Raw genomic sequence first — 19,711 nt, forward strand, 5'->3', positions numbered from 1 at the left:
CCAGCTGAGAGACTGCCAGGGGACTTAGGCGAGCAGAATTTAGACGGAAGTTAGCCGAGACACCGGGGTTAATACCCCACCTTATGAAATGTGCCACAAGTCTTTAATGACCTCAGTTTTACACCTCGTCCAAACCACGGGATAAAGTTGGCTCAGTGCTGGCTGGCGGGGGTGGGGGGTGGGAGGAGGAAGCAGCACCATTACTACCATTTCCTGCAGGTAGGCATTCTGTTAAAGCCTTCCATTCAAATACTGGCCTAGGAGTGAAGGGGTTGCTGGCCCCTTTAAGGGAAGTCTGGACCTAGGCTACCTCTCAAGAGCTCATTTCGAAGGGAAGGAGACCATCTAGGCAGTCGATTGAATAACAAGCACCTAGGACTCATAAAAGGCCATCAGGGCTCAGTTGCAGGGAGGTGCTCCTAAAGACAGGCACTCCCTGAGACTCTTGTTGGAGATGGACTGTGGCCTATAGACATCTCCCAGGTAAAGGTGAAAGGAGTGAGTACAAGGGAATAGTTGGGGAAAAGATGACTGAGAATTACCTCTGGCCTGAAGCATAACCCTGTTCCAGGAGAAGAGGTCGGGGGGTCCTGGCTTAAGGAGAGTGAAACTGTTTGTTATAAACCAGAGCTGGGGACTCCTGAACTTGGCTGGATGCTTATTGGTTGGTATTAGCCCAGAGTTAGAAGAAGGGTTGGACTTGAGGGGCTAACGAGGAGGGTTTTCTTTGTAATCTGGAAAAAAAGATCCTTCAAAAGGGAGCATCTGGTTTGGAGTTCCTGGGTCTGAGTAAATCATTGCAATGCGGGGAGAAGAGGGCAGCCAGCATGCAAAGCCACACTGTGCCACAAGGGGTATTCTCAAGAGTGTTGACACTGTGCTTAGCTCAGTGGATATTCTGGGGATCCCAACACAAGATAGTGAAGCTGTAATTGATGCATATTTATTCTGCTTCTAAAACATGAAACCTGTATTGTTTTTGTGTATTCCCTTTTATTATAAAACAGCTTTTTTTCTTCACGAAGGAAAGAAACCAAACACCAAAATATAATAAGGTGACCTGCTGAAAAAGCAAAGCCAAACATATCTCTTATAACAAAAACCACATTACCCAAAGAATTGAACCTGTCAAAGATCACACAGATCAGGTGTTTTTTCCCTGTACATATCATTATGTTTCCTCACTGTGTCCATGGTCCTCGATTTTTCTTTCGCACATATTAGCTCCTTTTAATTCTTGTACAGACTTCATAAGAACTGGTGCATTTCTGGAGCTAATCATTCAGTGACACATTTAACCATGTTCTTCATTATTACCTTGCAGAGTGACCTACTTGACAGCAAACAAAGAACACATTGACATTTACAGTCGCTAATCTATTGATTCATGCTGGAATACACATTGCAGTCAACAGGAGAACCATAATTGTTTCAGTAAATCCTACGAACAGCACCCTGTACATTGATCTAAAATGTCCTGAAGTTGTAGCTTCACAATGTCATGACTCTCCTTCCAGGCATCATATTTTTCAACTTACAAGCACTTTTTGAAAGTATTTTTAATAGTCTTGGAGCATGGAACCAGTATCTTATCGATTTGAAATATCTTTCCTTAATGTGACCCTGTTGCAGATAATCCACTGAAACAAATGCCTGCAAAGCCCAGCGATCTGAGGTGTGACTGATTTCACACTTTTATATAGGTGTTGATGCTTTGGGATTGGCTCTGGTTCAGATGAAATCAGACTGTTTCGAAAGAGCACAGTGAGTATTACACAACCTCATATCGTACTGCGTCTTTCAAACAAATGATAGTCTCAAAGTTAAGTTTTTGAAATATAGCGAGGCAGAGTTTTCTTTTGTGGTCAACCCAGTGAACTAGAACTCAAGATAGCTTAGTTAAATTTCCAGTTTTGCCATGGACTTTCAGTGTGACCTTGGATAAATCACTTAATCTTCTTGTACCTCAGCTCTCCAGCTGGAAAATAGGGATGATCCTTTTTCCTACTCTTTACTTGCCTTGTCTCTTTAAATTGCCCCCTCTTCAGGCAGCGCCTCTTTCTACAGTGCCTACTTCAGTCAGTGCCTCTAGGTGCTACTGTAGCATGTATTACAGTAGTATTAAGAGATGGGCTCTCAATAGGGTGAACAGATGTTCCAATTTTATAGGGACTGTCCTGATATTTGAGGCTTTTTCTTATAGAGAAGCCTATTACCCCCTCACCCCCATCCCGATTTTTTAAAACTTGCTATCTGGTCGCCTTAGCTGTCAGACGCAGAGAGATGGCACGAGACGGCTGTTTTGATGGTAGGAGTTGCAAAGGAGAAGCAGACCTTTAGTACTGTGGCAGCCATACAGATTTGAAACATCATCAACTACAAGTAAACTTCAATACCTACAATATTACTTCTGCTTCGTTCAGGGGTGTAATGCAGTAACTTTCATTAGTCGACCCAAAACTGCAAAGATTTTTGTGGCTGTCGCGTTTGGTTCCCTGTGCCTGCTTCTCTTTGTGTTCAGTTGGCTCCCCCTGCCATGCCCCCCCACCTTATGGTCTCTGTTCTCTATGCCTTGAACAAGGAGTGTGGGTAGTTTCCTCCCCTCTTCCTGTGTCTCAAGGAGGAAAAACTTCATCAGATGAGGTCCTTACTCAACTTCCATTGAAGTATCCCAGATTCTTGGGTGGAGAGTTGAGGCTCTTCTATCCATGACCAGAGTAGCTACTGGAGGTGGGTGTCTAGGAGGGTGGGATTTTTTTCGCTCTGGGCTCTGTGTTTTTCCACACATGATGTTGTCTCTGTGTTCTAGTAGGAATGGCCTGGTGGAGATGTTTCATTGATACAGAGATCCTGTCCTGTCTTTACAGCAGCCTTACCTGTGCTTACTTTTTCAGAACATTTTCCACCATTGCTACCACCCAGATAGACAGAACACCCTCATTTTTAACTGTATGAGGAGGGATAGAGAAAACAGTGTTAAAAAGGCCCCCAACCTGTTTTGACTAGTGCTGGTTGTAGCACAGCAGTTGGAAATGTTAAGAAAAATTTCAGTTTTGATGCATCCATTGATGGGTCTTTTAGCTCACCCTGTGCTTGATCCTTTTCAGACCCCTCTATATCCATTGCCCACCAACACATTATATGGTAAATCCTACAAAGGAACTAACAATGAACCTGCCTGTGTTCTACAAAGATTTGGGTTAGGTGGTAGACTGAGGGAACTTTTAACTCCATCCTTTGCCCTCTTAGCTTCTGTTTGGCAAACACCGCATGGGGTTTTCTGAGTCTGTATCTTGTTCCCAAATAATGCCAGACCTGAAATATTTTCAATTCATCTGGTTGCATTGGAGAGTTAAATCATCTGGATCAGCAAGATAAATGCCCCAGAGGCTTGTGAAATGAAGTTGGGAACCATAAATATTAGACTCTTCTTAGAGGCTTGGTGCTTCAGCCTAACACATTTTATCAATTTATTCTTTTGTTCAGAAGAGACGGCAGCTTCACTTTTCTGGTCTCTGACCTTTTGGGGTTAACAAGATAACCACAGGCCAGTTGACTCTCCTATTGGCGAATGTATCCTTTCTTCCCCTCTCATGGTTTGTCTTTGATAGCCAGGACTCAGTTTCCCCTTCCACCCACCTTGATGGTCTCTTTGCCTTGTCTGGTTCTTGAGCATCTGTGGCCTGTTCATAATTCTTTCATTTTTCCCTCTGCCCTAGCTGTCTGGAATGATAAAAATTGGCCATTTGGTGCAAGTCTGTTGCATAGGAATTTCTTTCACTGGGTTGTTCCAGGCACTTTTAAAGACTGCATCGGCAAGTATGAACATTGGGGAAGAAATCGTGGCCTGGGTGCCAGTGTGTCCTAGAGACCTGGATTGGGACTTGGGAGACCTGTGTTTTGTCCCTTGCTCTGCTGTTGATTTGCTAGGTGACCTTGGGCAAGTTACTTAATTAACTATAGTTAGAAAGCTTTTCCTAATATCCTAGCTAAATCCACTTCACTGCAGATTAAGCCATTTGCTTCTTGTCCTACCTTCAGTGTATGAATGACTCAGTTTTGGCATTGCTGCAAATCAATATTTTTTAAAAAAATTACTTAATAAAAATGACTAGGTTTTTTTTGGTGTGGAGGCCCAAATAAACTTTTAAGCACAAATAAAAATTGATTTACTCTTTTACGATTGCCCTTATTTTTCTAATAATTAACACTAAAAATCAGGTGGAGGAGGAGAGGGAGCAGCATCCCCCAGAAACCTTAATTAAGGACTAGATTTTGATACTCTAACTCATGTTGAGGAGCACCTTGCTCCACCAGTTATCCTTGTGTTTTCAATGAAACTCCTCACAGAGTAAGGTATTACTCAATGTACCCTATTACTTATGCCTTCTGAACTGTGAGACATTCCCTCCCACTGAAGGCGAGGGCATTAGATGGACTATTGTTCTGAGCCATGGTATGTGCCTGTGCAATCCCTGACACCTCTGTTGAAATAACCCACCAGGGTGCCAGTTCTGACTGGTGTCTATTGGATGTATATCGAAAGATCATATCCACACAACTCTGTGATTTTATTAGGGGACATGCAGCCAAAATCATGCACAGTTCTTTGAAAATGTATGGGGCTGAACTATATGTCCTCTCTGGGGAGAACTCCCTGGGTCAGTCAAAGTGAATTAAAACCAAATGTGTCCGTTTTCCATGTTTACTTTTTAAAATAAATATAGCAGATCAGCAGAATGCGGCTGCTATTATGAAGAAGTTTTCCATTTTATTTGGAAGCAAGAGGGGATCTGTATTTTAAGTGCAGGCTCTATTGACAGTAAAAAGAACAGTTAATACTGGACCACTGAACAATTCATTTATCAAAGTGGAAGAATTTCAAGGAAGGGGAAATAACTCATAATAAAGTTGGAGTAAAGAATGGTAGCTAGTATACAGAAAATTCAAACAAAGAAAAGCAGCGCTGACCCACTGGGCTCCTATCAGCTCCACAAGAAATAGAGATTGAAAGATCTAGAATATTTTTGGGGTGGTTAGATTACAGTTGTTTACTTTTATTAGTTGACGCCTCCAGGTACCTGACCCAGAACACTCTTGATGGTTTCTTCCCTCTCTCAGCAACTCTTTACTGCGCCTTTCCTATACATTTATGCTAAGGTAACTTGGCAGAATAGGTCCAACTGAATTAGTATTACAACTGTTTCTGTTCAAGTCCTGGCAAGTGGTTGGAAACAGTAACTAGAGCATGGTGGCAGATGTAAGCAAGATGGATTTGGCAAGTCACTTAATCTGTCTGTAAAATGGGGGTGATAGTATTTAACCACTTCTGTTGAGTGTTTCAGATGAAAAGTTCTGTGTAGGTACCAAGTATTATTGGTGATGATCTGGATTATAGGGAAGGTCATACAATGGGATGCCACCAAGATGGGATAATGGCTGACGGAGTGAAAGATACTGACAGATTGCAGGAGAATTGTGGCAAAATACGGAAACGGGCAGCCAACTGGAATTTACTACTGGGAGTGTAGGATCATGTTCTGGGAGAAAAAAGCAATTTCTATCCTCATTAGTATCTTGAAGGAGCAAAGGAGACATGGAACTAGGGGCATGAGCCAACACCTGCTGAAGTCCAGGGAAAGACACTCATTGGTTTCAGTGCCTTTGGATCAGGCCCTCTGTGAAGGTATCTGGTAAGTGACTTTAAAACTTAATGGGCTCATGCAAAGAGTTATAGATGATGGTCTGTTCTTGTGGCAAGGTAAGGTTCTGACATAGTTCTGAACTGAAGCTGAAGGCAGAAAATATTAAACTGAATAACAGAAGAGGCTTTTTCTCAAAGAATAATACTCCATCTGTGAAAACATTTGGGGTAGTCAGTGTGAAGGAATATAAAGTTATAAGGGAAAGAAATAATATGACTAGCCTACTGAGAAGCAGTGTGCAGCTGCTCTGAGGCAGGAGTTCAAAGTACAGGGACTTTTGGTTTGTTCAGCAGTAATGATTGTTCTTGTGCTTTTTATCAGCTAGTACAGGATGCTCTCTAAGTAATAGCACTCTTAGACCAGACATCTCAGCCCTTTGGACATGCACTTGCCAGAGCAGAAGTAGTAACATGCAAATTGTATCTTGCATTCACACAGCAGTAACTCAAAACCAGTCACTGCTTCTGAGCTATGTGGGCCAGCCTATTTCTTTGCAGATTATAAATGTATTTCTTCAGTCCTTTCCAATTGCTAAAGTCCTGTGAATCACGCAAGGAGAATTGTTCAACACACATTCCAACAAAAGAAATTCTAAGGATACTGAATATTCATAATGGAGCTTGGAAAATCTGATTAGATTGTAGGCAAAGTTTGATAAAGAGACTGATTGATTACTTTTCATAGTTTGCTCTGTAGTCATATATTAATTTGTACTCTGTTCAAACTCAGCCCACGCTTTGCAGAAACAGAAAGAGTAGGTGTTGGAGAAATATTGGCAAAAGTGTATCTTTGTTAGAATCAGAAAGCAAATTTCAATGGACTTCTCAGCATGGCAAGTATCTAGATGTATAATTTTGTTCTAGCTTTTTCTTGGTTGGACGTTCTAACCCAATATTTCATACCAGTGGAAATAACAACATTTTAGACAAATGTATGCGCTGCAGTGAATATGAACGTCACCACATTTTTCACATCAAATTAAGAATTTAAGACAATTATTGAGAGAAGTGAATGACCTTCGTCAAGCTGATGATTCTAAGGCAAAGATTTTGTCTACTTTATGTGAAAGGAGATCTGATCACAGCTGGCACTTGCATATTTAAACTAAGAGGCAAAACAGTCAATTCATATTTTTGGGTACCATCTTTAAAATATATTCTCTAAAGAAATCAATCACCCCATGTATATTAAAGTAACAACATTTTATTGCCCTTTTTTCTTCCTAGAAATGGGCTTGAATCAAACCTAGGATCCAAACACTGGTGACTTGTGGAGTGTTTGAAATATTGATCTCAAAACCCAGACACCTGGGTGATGGGGCCACAAAGGTGTCTATATGGAAAGACAATCCTAATCCGTTCTCTAGAGGGGGTGGGGAGGAGGGAAATGGAAAAGGGGGAAAATACAATAGATTCACAAATGTTAATTAGTGAAAGTTCCATTGTTAAATCAAGTTCCTCCGCCGTGCTGTTGACTTCACATTACCACTGAACCCTGCAGCCTGCCTCTATTGGGTAAGGCAAACCTTGTTTTTACAAAAGTACATGTGTTTGGGGTTGGATGGGTTGTTTGTATTTAAATCTAGGGACCATAAAATGAGAAGAATGAAATATTATGTAAAAAGATGACTTGACCTCCCATTCCAACTCTCCTCCTTGTGTAACATAACAAGCCTTGTTAAAGAAGTTTATATGAGTAGAACAGGAATACTTTAGAGGGGACTGGCATGCAAGTAACAAGTGTATAATACCAGAGCTTTCAACTACAAGTGTGGAGTGGGAGAGGGAACATGTAAGCTAAAACACTCTTTTCTAACTGCTGTCTTTTGCTTTATGGCCACCTCAGGATGCCTTGTTTTCCAAAACTGAACTATGCAAGAGGTGTGTGTGAATCCTCCTCTCCATTTTGTGTCATGTGGGTCCTGACGCCCACTGCCTACAGATATTTGTGTTTCAAATTTGAAATTTAACCTCATCCCAAACTGCCAATTTTTCTCTGATTTCATATCCAAGCCAAGGGAACTTACAATTCTCTTGATTTTTGATGCAGCGCCACTAAGGGATGCCATATTTGTCGTATAGCAGGGTAGTCAATTATTTTTGTCAAGGTCCAGACTACGGAGAAAATAATAAAAATAATAATGATAATAGTAAGTAAATAAAAAGATTTCAGGGTCCATTCAAAAGCATCTGGCAATCTGGATTTGGTCCATGGTCCGCCTATTGACTACCCCTGTCTAACAGGTTGTGGAGCCTGTCAATGGCTTACTCTGAGTTTTGTGTGCCTGGAGAATTCTGCTTAGTATGGGTCTGTTGCAAACCTCTTGCATCTCTCTAGCTCTGCTTCTCCTAATTCTCTGGCTCAGTCTGATACTCTCACCGGGGACCGATGTTATGCCTGCTTCTAGTAATGTAGGACACTGAGGTTTAAAAGGGAGAATGGAGTTGAAGGTGTGTGTCTGAATCCATCCCACTTCTTCCCTACCAGGGACAAGAGGGATGCTGGTGGTGCTATCCCATAATCCCATATGCCATAGCCCACCTTTGAAAGTGAGTCTCACCTGCCTCTGAGTAGTGGCTGCAGCTACAAATGAAACTGCATTGTTTGGGGGGATGGTATAGTTAATTTGATGGCAGCTGTTTGAGATCATGTGAGTTCCATTCCATCTACCCCTCCCCCAGATGGCAGTCAGCTTCAACTGCCCACAGTCAACCCCCACTAGCCCCTCTGTTCTCCTTCTGGGCTGCAATCAGCTCCCATTGACCTTCGCACAATCAGCTATCATTGAGTCTTTTCCCTCCTGCATGGGAAGCCACCATTTTCCTCCCTACTCCACAGAGAACCAATCCTCCCCCTCTGATGCCAGCAGGGAACACCCATTCTTGCTCACGGGCAGTGACCCTTTATTTCCCTTTCTTTTTCTGCCCTGTCCCCATCCCTCTAGGTGAGCAGCAGATGCTGCTACTTTTCCTTCCTCTTCTTCCTGCTGGTTCTCCATATAGTAGTTGTTGAGGTCCTTCCTCCTAGCACAGCTGGAATGGTTTCCAATCATAAACCCTCCTTTTTCTTGGGTCTGGGAGATCTGTTTCCCTCTTCCCCTCCATCCATCCTGCCCCAATCATGGGGAGTTGGCTGACTGGACTGCCATGTGTGACCTGAACGGTCAACTTAGGAGAAATGTGCACAATTTAGGAGAAATGTGCACAATCAGCTGCTTTCTGGGCTGAACAGTTTGGCAAAGTGTCAGTCGATTTCCCGCCAGACAGATAGGACTATGGGAGTTGCTTTAGAGCCTTTTGTTGCTGTTCTCCTAGTGAAAGATGCTGTTTTGTTAAGTTCCTCTCTCCAGTGAAATAATCGCATCGGTCAGTTGTGCCATCGACCCTCATGATGTAGTTGTGGTGAATTTTAGGTACTGGCTTTGTGCAATACAGTAATCCAGGAACTAAAGCGTTAATTATTATCTATTGTTCATGATTTAATTAGAAGAGATGTGGCTTCTGTATTGCTATTAGCTAGAACTGCCTGGGAAGAAGACAAGAAAGCATAATTATAGGTAATGTTCGGACTTGCACGTGTGTTTAAGGGGCCAAAAATTATCTGTGGTGTAACTCCAGGATGATTTTGACCCTATCAGCCTGCTTTGGTTTTCAGTTGGAGGAATCTATAGAATCTGCGTAGGACACTGGATTGTTTGGTATTTTTGGTGGATAAATTGAAGTGAATGCTTTGTACTCAGCAATGAACTTCCAAGACTTTCACTTTGGACTGTATTCCAGTTGATAGCCAAATTGCATTGCATGAAGAATTGTGAAGAATCATAGAATATCAGGGTTGGAAGGGACCTCAGGAGATCATCTAGTCCAACCCCCTGCTCAAAGCAGGACCGATCCCCAAATAAATCATCCCAGCCAGGGTTTTGTCAAGCCTGACCTTAAAAACCTCAAAGGAAGGAGATTCCACCACCTCCCTAGGTAACGTATTCCAGTGCTTCACCACCCTCCTAGTGAAAAAGTTTTTCCTAATATCCAACCTAAACCTCCCCCACTGCAACTTGAGACCATTACTCCTTGTTCTGTCATCAGCTACCACTGAGAACAGTCTAGATCCATCCTCTTTGGAACCCTCTTTCAGGTAGTTGAAAGCAGCTATCAAATCCCCCCTCATTCTTCTCTTCCGCAGACTAAACAATCCCAGTTCCCTCAGCCTCTCCTCATAAATCAGCAATCCTTGGGGCACTTCACTTGATACCAGCTGCCAACTAGACATGGAGCCATTGATCACCACCTGTTGAGCCCGACGGTCTAGCCAGCTTTCTACCCATCTTATAGTCCATTCATCCAGCCCATACTACTTTAACTTGCTCGCAAAAATACTGTGGGAGACCATATCAAAAGCTTTACTAAAGTCAAGAAATAACACATCCACTGTTTTCCCCTCCTCCACAGAGCCAGTTATCTCGTCATAGAAGGCAATTAGATTAGTCAGGCATGACATGCCCTTGGTGACTGTTTCTGGTCACCTTCCTCTCCCCTAAGCGCTTCAGAATTGATTCCTTGAGGACCTGCTCCATGATTTTTTCCAGGAACTGAGATGAGGCTGACTGGCCTGTAGTTCCCTGGATCCTCCTTCTTCCCTTTTTTGAAGATGGGCACTACATTAGCCTTTCTCCAGTCGTGCGGGACCTCTCACGATCGCCATGAGTTTTCAAAGATAATGGCCAATGGCTCTGCCATCACATCTGCCAACTCCTTTAGCACTTTTGGATGCAGCGCATCTGGCCTCATGACTTGTGCTCATCCAGCTTTTCTAAGTAGTCCTGAACCACTTCTTTTTCCACAGAGGGCTGGTCGTCTCCTCCCCGTGCTGTGCTGCCCAGTGCAGCAGTCTGGGAGCTGACCTTATTCGTGAAGACAGAGGCAAATAAAGCATTGAGTACATTAGCTTTTTCCACATCCTCTGTCCCTCATTCAGTAAGGGGTCCACACTTTCCTTAACTTTCTTCTTGTTGTTAACATACCTGAAGAAACCTTTCTTGTTACTCTTAACATCTCTTGCTAGCTGCAACTCCAAGTGTGATTTGGCCTTCCTGATTTCACTCCTGCATGCCTGAGCAATATTTTTATACTATTCCCTGGTCATTTGTCCAATCTTCCACTTCTTGTAAGTTTCTTTTTTGTGTTTAAGATCAGCAAGGATTTCACTGTTAAGCCAAGCTGGTCACCTGCCATATTTACTATTCTTTCTACACATTGGGATGGTTTGTCCCTGTAACCTCAATAAGGATTCTTTAAAATACAGCCAGCTCTCCTGGACTCCTTTGCCCCTCATGTTATTCTCCCAGGGGACCCTGCTCATCAGTTCCCTGAGGGAGTCAAAGTCTGCTTTTCTGAAGTCCAGGGTCCGTATTCTGCTGCTCTCCTTTCTTCCCTGTGTCAGGATCCTGAACTCTATCATCTCATAGTCACTGCCTCCCAGGTTCCCATCCACTTTTGTTTCCCCTACTAATTCTTCCCGGTTTGTGAGCAGCAGGTCAAGAAGATCTCTGCCCCTAGATGGTTCCTCCAGCACTTGCACCAGGAAATTGTCCCCTACACTTCCCAAAAGCTTCTTGGTTTGTCTGTGCACCGCTGTATTGCTCTCCCAGCAGATATCAGGGTGGTTGAAGTCTCCCATGAGAATCAGGGCCTGCGATTCCGTTAGTTGCCAGAAGAAAGCCTCGTCCACCTCATCCCCCTGGTTCGGTGATCTACAGCAGACTCCCACCACGACATCACCCTTGTTGCTCACACTTCTAAACTTAATCCAGAGACTCTCAGGTTTCTCTGCAGTATCACACCGGAGCTCTGAGCAGTCATACTGCTCTCTTACATACAATGCAATTCCCCCACCTTTTCTGCTCTACCTGTCCTTCCTGAACAGCTTATATCTATCCATGACAGTACTCCAGTCATGTGAGTTATCCCACCAAGTCTCTGTTATTCCAATCACATCATAATTCCGTGACTGTGCCAGGACTTCCAGTTCTTCCTGCTTGTTTCCCAGTCTTCTTGCATCTGTGTATAGGCACTTAAGATAACTCACTGAACGTCCTGCTTTCTCAGTATGAGGTAGGAGCCCTCCTCTCTTGCTCTCTCCTGCTCATGCTTCTTCCTGGTATCCCACTTCCCCACTTAACTCAGGTCTTTGGTCTCCTACCCCTGGTGAACCTAGTTTAAAGCCCTCCTCACTAGGTTAGCCAGCCTGCTTGCGAAGATGCTCTTCCCTCTCTTCATTAGGTGGAGCCCATCTCTGCCTAGCACTCCTCCTTCTTGGAACACCATCCCTTGGTCACAGAATCCAAAGCCTTCTCTCCAACACCACCTGCGTAGCCATTCATTGACTTCCATGATTCGACTGTCTCTACCCAGGCCTTTTCCTTCCACAGGGAGGATGGACGAAAACCCCACTTGCGCCTCAGACTCCTTTATCCTTCTTCCCAGAGCCATGTAATCTGCAGTGATCTGCTCAAGGTCATTCTTGGCAGTATCCTTGGTGCCCACGTGGGGAAGCAGGAAGGGGAAGCGATCCGAGGGCTTGATGAGTCTCGGCAGTCTCTCCTTCACATCGTGAATCCTAGCTCCTGGCAAGCAGCGGACTTCTCGGTTTTCCCGGTCGGGGTGGCAGATAGATGACTCAGTCCCTCTGAAGAGGGAGTCCCCGACCACCACCACCCACCTCCTTCTTTTGGGAGCGGTGGTCGTGGAACCCCCATCCCTAGGACAGTGCATCTCATGCCTTCCAATCGGCAGAGTCTCCTTCTGCTCCCTTCCCTCAGATGTATCATCTAATCCACTCTCCGCATTCATACCTGTGGAGAGAACATGAAAATGGTTGCTTACCTGTATCTGCATTGCTGGTACATGGGTGCTCCCCTTCTGGAGGTCACATGCTGCCAAATTTCTTCACCGTCATTCTGTCCCCGCTGTGCAGCCTGCTCTGAAGCTTCAGAACGTTGTGCCCATAGAAGCATATCCTGACGTCTGTCCAGGAAATCTTCAGTTTCTTTTATGCAATGCAGGGTCGATACTTGTTTCTTGAGACCTTGGACCTTCTCTTCCAATATGGAGATCAGCTTATACTTTGTACAGACAAAGTTGCTTCTGTCCTGTGGAAGAAAGACACCTCCACAGGATGTGCCATGTTTAACAACAGCTGAACGCTCACCATCCATATTATCTTCCTTCTAAGAGCTTCCTCTGGTGTTGTAGTAACTACTCAGAGCAGCTTGCAAGATGGAAGCCTCAGTGGGCTCTCCCCAGACAAACTCCCTCTGTTTGGCTCTCTGCTGTTCGCCACTCAGCTGGTTCGCAGCTGACTGTCTTTTTATAACAGTCAGGCCCACTCAAAGCTCACCTGGAACAAAGCGCTCCCAATTCACACTTTTCAAACAAACAATCAAGCACACAAGAGTGAACTGTCAGTGTGCTGTAGGCTTGTCCACTTGACTGGCCCAGCAGCAGATGTTCAGATACAGTGATAGTCGCTTTTTGAACCATAATGTTTTTTGGTTTGGCAAAGATATCACCAGTGTGTCTCATATCAGAAAACTGACCATAAAACCCTAATGCTTGGAATGCTTGAAAACTAGATTATATAAAGCAGAAGAAAAAAGCAGGAAACAAAGCTTCGTGTACCCTGGGGGTTAGGTCTTTTTTGTGTGTTTAGTTTATGATTGTTTTTATTGTCCTGAAGACCCTGAGCACTATGATAATACAAATAACGATACTAAACGCTTCCTTGCTAAGTATGGTGGTTTTATCTTTTAGTGCCATTGTTAGGCAATTTTGCCGTGTCCATCAATGGTTTATTCCAAGTACAGAAACTATAGCAAAAGTAAAATACACTCACTAAATTAAAGCTCCAGTAAAAAAACTACATAATAAAGCTCAAGAAGTGCGTGACTTAAACCCACATTATTTAGGTTTTTTTCTAAACTAATCAGCACACAGATGCTTTAAAGGGGAACTTCCTCCTTTCTTCTGATAAACATGTGGCGAGTCAAAAGTGTTTGTGTGGTGCCCAGTGTTGCCCTTCAGTGGGGAGGTCACCATGGTAACAGGCAGCTGGTCTCTAGAAAGCCCCTGTATGCTGCCAGGGGGCAGTCAGCAGGGGCACAGGCTCTGTTGGCTGTGTTTAGGATTCCCTCATTGTTTTCTAGGCATAAATACTCTCAATAGGATTAGAATGTTTAAGAGGCTAAAGGCTGTGGGAAAACTTTTGTGTGCCATATTTCTCTCTTCTTCTGTTGTATCTGAACATTTCCACTAGATGAACAATAGTGTTAAAACATAAGGGCAAATGTTTTGGTAGTTTGATTTGGAATTATATATTCATGAATCTACATAATAGCCTTTCAGCTGCAGCATTGTTGCTTAATGCGCAGTCTAGGAGTCGTGAAAGAGGTGGGGGCAGGGAAGGAACAGGGGAAGCGAACGGTGAAAAGGGGGAAAACTAAGACTTCATCAAAGGAACTTGAGAAATGGTATGAAATGATATTTTTTTCCCTGCTCACACATGGTGCCAAACAACCACTTGAACTACTTTCATGGAACTAATATGTCCCTTTTCTCTATTTGGTTACTTGCTTAGATTCTTGGGAAGGAATGGAATAAAGCTGGTCTTCAGCACATACATCTGGATTTTCCTTTGTTTGATGTGATTAAGGTGAGTGCTGTGGACCTGTTGGGTTACCCTAGAATGTTTCACCTGACCTACAGTCTGTGGCAATCTCATATAATGAAGGGGGAGATATGTCACTTAGAAAAGAGGCAAACATGGCAAGCAGCCAGCAGGATCAATTTAGATGGGCAGCTTACAGGAAAGTACCATAAAAATTCCCACCCGGGCATCTCTAGCTAATGTGATCCTCATTTGGGCATGTTTCGAAGTCTCTAAGCACTGTTAAGCTCTCTTGACTTCACTCAGTGCAGTTATTAACGCTCCTGCACACGTCCCTGAATTCATCCTTTATAACTGTATGGATTTAAAAAAATAAAGCAAAGACACCGTTGTATCTCCCTCTCACATAATCTTCATCTTTATTTATATTACAGTAATAGCTGGAGGCCCCAAACAAGATCAGGGCCACAGTGTGCTAGGAGCTGTACAAATGCATAGTAGGGGATAGTCCCTGCTCCCAAGAATTTACAGTTTAAGGCTACGTCTACACTTATAATGCTACAGCGGCACAGCTGCAGCTGTGTCACTATAGTGCTTCAGTGTAGACACTCGCTACAGTGATGGGAGAGGTTCTCCCGTCACTAGTTAATCCACCACCCTGAGATGTGGTAGCTAGGTAGGAAGATAGAATTCTTCCATCGCCCTAGCGCGATCTGCACTGGAGGTTAGGTTGTCATAGCTGTATCTCTCAGGGGTGCAGGAAGGGAAGCAGAAGCACAGAGAGGTGAAGTGACTTTCCCAAGGTCACAGCAGTGGTAGAGCCAGGAGTAGAAAGTTTCCTGACTCCCAGTCAGTGATCCAATCCACTGTACCGTGTTGTCTCCCAGTTACTTAATCGATTCAATGTAAAGCTTTAAAGATGTTTTCCATGTATATAATATATAAAATGATGCACTATTAGTTTAATTTACTTTTCCTCAAAGAGGATTTATTTTATTTCAAAGATACAAGAGCTTCTAATCAAGCTGTAACAAAATCCTCTTAGAGCATTAGAGGTCTTATTAAATATACTCCTTATGGTACTAATACCAAAGACTGTGTCCTCCTAGTGCTATATTATTGGAAAGTGGAAGAACTATATACTTCTGCCAGGTACACCCAAAAGCATTCACAGGTTTGCCTAGCCCTAGCTGATTTGGGATGATTAATAAGCAATTAATTATAAAACATACGTTATAGTCTCCAAACATATCTAGATGTGTCCTGAATAACTGAGTTACAAGTATACAAGTATTGCCAGCAATGACAGATTCTGGAAGTTAGCACAAGAGTGCAGTGGGTTAATTCACATAGGGCTTTTTCATAGAATGTATTTTAGGTTCTTATATGGCCTTCCATTACTGTAGTATCTGAGCACCTCACTCTCTCTAATCAATGTATTTATCCTCACAAAACCCTTGTGTAACAGGGAAATACTATTCCCACCCTTTTACAGATGGGGAAGGGAGGCCCAGAGAGACTAAGAGCCAGATATTTAAAGGTATTTAGGTGCCTAAAGATAGGTGTTTAGTGGGATTTTCAAAACCACCTAGCTGCCTAACTCCCAGTGGTTGAGCAGAAGCAAAATGGTGTTTTTCATCCTTAACATTTTTTCTGATGTTTTTACTTAGCGTTCAGATGTACTGATGATTTAAGTTCCAATAGTGAACTCAATGCTGCACAAGCAACAAAGGAAGGCACAACCTATGTCCTGGGGAGTTTGAAATGCAAGGGCTAGAGTCTCACAGCCTTTACTCGGGGAGTAAGCAGGAGTAAAGCCTCTCCTTTCTCTGCTGCTTGACTGTGTCAGCATGAGGCTCAGAGTGTGTGAAAAAAGCTGGAGTTACTCATCCACTGCTCTCCACTGCAAGTGAGCAGCTGAGGAGGGGGTGGAGCCCTAGCTCGCTCCTCCCTATTTTCCTGCAAGCCTGGCTGGGTAAACGAAGAAGAGCAAGTTGCTGTCCCAACAGGGATGAAGTAACTTCTTCTCACCCAGAGAAGCAGGGCAGCTGGTCAGGAATGGTGATTCTTGGGCCAAAATCATCCTGTCTCCACAGGGAGAAGAGTGCACAGAGGAGTGTCTTCTTTTGGATTTTTGGTTGGTTGGTTGTTTTCATTTAAATATACACATCGCTATTGCAGAGAAGGCAGGTCAAAGAAATGTGCACTTGGAGCTGTCGGTAGTGAAGTTTGTGATGGTTCTATTTCCTGGGGAACTTCATTCCACAGTCTGGGACCAGCCATGGAGAAAGCACTGTCTCCTGCACAGACGAGCTTAATCCTTATTGTCGAGAATTCTGTTGTGTCAGAGGAGTGACCCATTTGAGCACAGTCTTCATCCTGGAGCTTTAAGCAGTTTTTTTCGATATTATGGAACACCTTATGAAGACAAGGACTGAACCCTTGAACTTGATTCAAAATTCTGTGGGTCACTGGTGTAGCGGAGGATGGGTGTGATGTGCTTGCAATAACCTGTGTTGCTAAGGAGACAGGGTGCACTGTTCTGTACTTGTTGGAGTTTCCTGATTGGTGAGGCTTCATGCCCAGGTATATTATATTTTTGCAGGGCAGCCAAAAAGTGGTGACAGTGTAAATCATTGAGTCTAGGTCATCATCTGCCGGGATGGGATGGAGTCTCATATCCAGCCAGAAATGATAGACCGCATTACTTGTGGATGCAGCTATGTGAGACTTTAGCTTGGATTTCTTAGCAAGGAATCTAAGAGTACTCCAAACCTAGGCTATGGACTGAACTGGCTAATTTTGGGTCTAAACCTTCAACCAAAGGAGATTGCACCATAGCTGTGAACTCTTAAATGATTTCCTATACCCATAAGTTTCAGCCAGCTGCTGTTCATTCATGAGCTGATTTCATCCAAGCACTGGACCATTGTGGTGGTCGTGATTGGTGAAAGTTACGTAGAGATGTGTTGCACATTGCTGGCAACTGAGTCCATGTTGTCTACCCAGCTCACCTAAAGATTGCATGTAGGACAAGGAAGAGAAATGAAGACCTTTTGGACCTCCACAAGTGAGGGGTCTAATGATGGAGGTACAATTTCTCATCACTACACATTGGGTACGTCCCTCCAATGACTCAAGCCATTTAGCACATTCCCCTAAACTCCTGCAACCTCTCTAAGGCGGGATAGATGTATCTCATCATGGTTAACAGTGTTGAATGCTGCAGAGAGCTTCCAGGCGGACGAAAATGGGTGTCTGCCTTTCTTCCAATGACAGGAGGAGATAAACTGCCTTAGTGGCATTGATGATTAAATTCCAGTATTCCTGCTAGGATTATATTTCAGCCAGCTCCACAATCCATCTGGAATTGAATTGGCCATTGATCCAATAGTATAGCTGCAAACATGGTAGTTGAATGGCTGGCAGCCTCATTCTTCAGTTCCCGTATGTTGAGAGCCTTTGGATCTGTGACGATCATACTGCAGACATCCTCTTCACTGGAAGTCTCTGCAACCTCAATTGCTATGTGTATGGCTGCTTTTTTCTTCCTGTGATAGCTGTAGCATTGGGATATAAAGGGGTTCTGTTTCCCATACTCCTTGCACTGTTTTCCACAGACTGGGCGCTCTTCTGCCTGTCATGTTTCTTCCCACAGTATATTCACTGGATCATGGTAGGTGTGTGCTTCCTGGGTTTCTCGGGCTTGAGCCTGTATACTTGTTTTGCACTAATGGCCTGCCATTGTTCTGATACTTTCCCATACCAGTTCAGCTGCCCTTGCTATTCGGAGGCATTTCTCTAGGATTAGATCTGTTTCAACAATCTCTCCTGTAAACTGAATTTGTGTGCTCAACAAAGAGTCCAGTCTCTAATTAGTGAGTCTTTTATGCCTCCAAAGTTACTTGTGGAGGCAAAAGTTCTCAGCTCTACAATGTAAGTATTGATTCCCTTGTCTTGATTTCTGGCAAAAAGCAAACGCATCACCACCACAACAGTATCTCTCTACAGTCTCATTGTGTCTGGGATCACAGTACTCTTCAGACACATTTATCAGTTGTTCAGTTTTTCCAGCATTATTTCTGGCAACGGTCTCACTCACTGCTCATCCTTTCATTAGTCAGGTCTGATTGTAACTTTGTGCCCTAGGACTGAGATTTTCTCACACCCATCCTTATTCACCCTGAGTAGTACCTTTACTTTAATGGGGGCAGCCTGGATTGCCATTTATAATATGTTTAATAATAATACCAATCCTGAGTGTAAGTGGCAGAATCTGGCCCTGAATAAACACTTGCCATTGATTTAGTTCTCAGTGCAGACTAGTGCTTGTGACTGGGGAGAAATGTGGTTTTATAAGGGCCAGTTTGCTTCCCCTTAGGGTGACCAGATAGCAAGTGCAAAAAATTGGGACATCTTTTTTCCTGGGGTTGGGAGTGTAATAATTGCCTATATAAGACAAAGTCCCTAATATTGGGATGGTCCCAATAATATTGGGACATCTGGTGACCTTACTTCCCACCCTCCCTTGTTCATGCTGACTCCATGAATAGTCCCGTTGAAATCCATGGGGATATTCACTGAGCAAGATGATGTCCAGTGTGATTAAAGGGTATCAGGATCTGGTCCTTAGGGTGGATGAATGTGCACAGGGCTCTATGAGTTCTTTGACAATGCATGACAAAAACTTTAATTTTATTTACAGGATGCAGTTGTAATTAAGGAAACCATAGCACTGAACTTGTATTTGCTTGTAATGGAAGATCATTTCTGAATGATGAGAGATGTGTGATGCCTTTCAGACTGACTTTATTATTTTTACTTAACTAGTGTATGAAACTTCTTGTAACTAAAAGTCCAAGATGTGCTTTTTGGAAAATTATGAATACCTCCTTGGCAATACTTTAGAGGAAAAATCTAGGCAGATTTTAGGGCATAGGCCAACATGCTTGTCACTTTGTGTTTAAAAAATATTAGGTCATTATAAATTTTTCTCCTTACAATTTTTAAATTGTTAGGTAAAATATTATGGAGAATAGTATTTTGCTCACCTAATCTGTCTTCTCTTCGCTGGACGTTGGCTCACTTCCCCTAATGATAGAGTAAACGAAAGTAAGAAATGTATGGAAAAGAGAATAGAGTAGAGTTGCACGATACTAGCTGTCGCGATGCTGTTTCTGCAGCTGTTGCTATTAGTGTTTGTCACTTTTTAACACTTCAGTGAATTAATGTAAAATTTGTGAAGCAGGTGTTTTCACTATAAGATGTAGTGTGGTGATCTAGCCAAATGCCATTGCTTTTACTTAAATTCAGTTTTTCTTCTGAAAGGCAAACCTAGAAGCAAC

This window comes from Eretmochelys imbricata, chromosome 7 (genome assembly GCF_965152235.1).
Source record: "Eretmochelys imbricata isolate rEreImb1 chromosome 7, rEreImb1.hap1, whole genome shotgun sequence".
NCBI classification, from domain to species: Eukaryota; Metazoa; Chordata; order Testudines; family Cheloniidae; genus Eretmochelys; species Eretmochelys imbricata.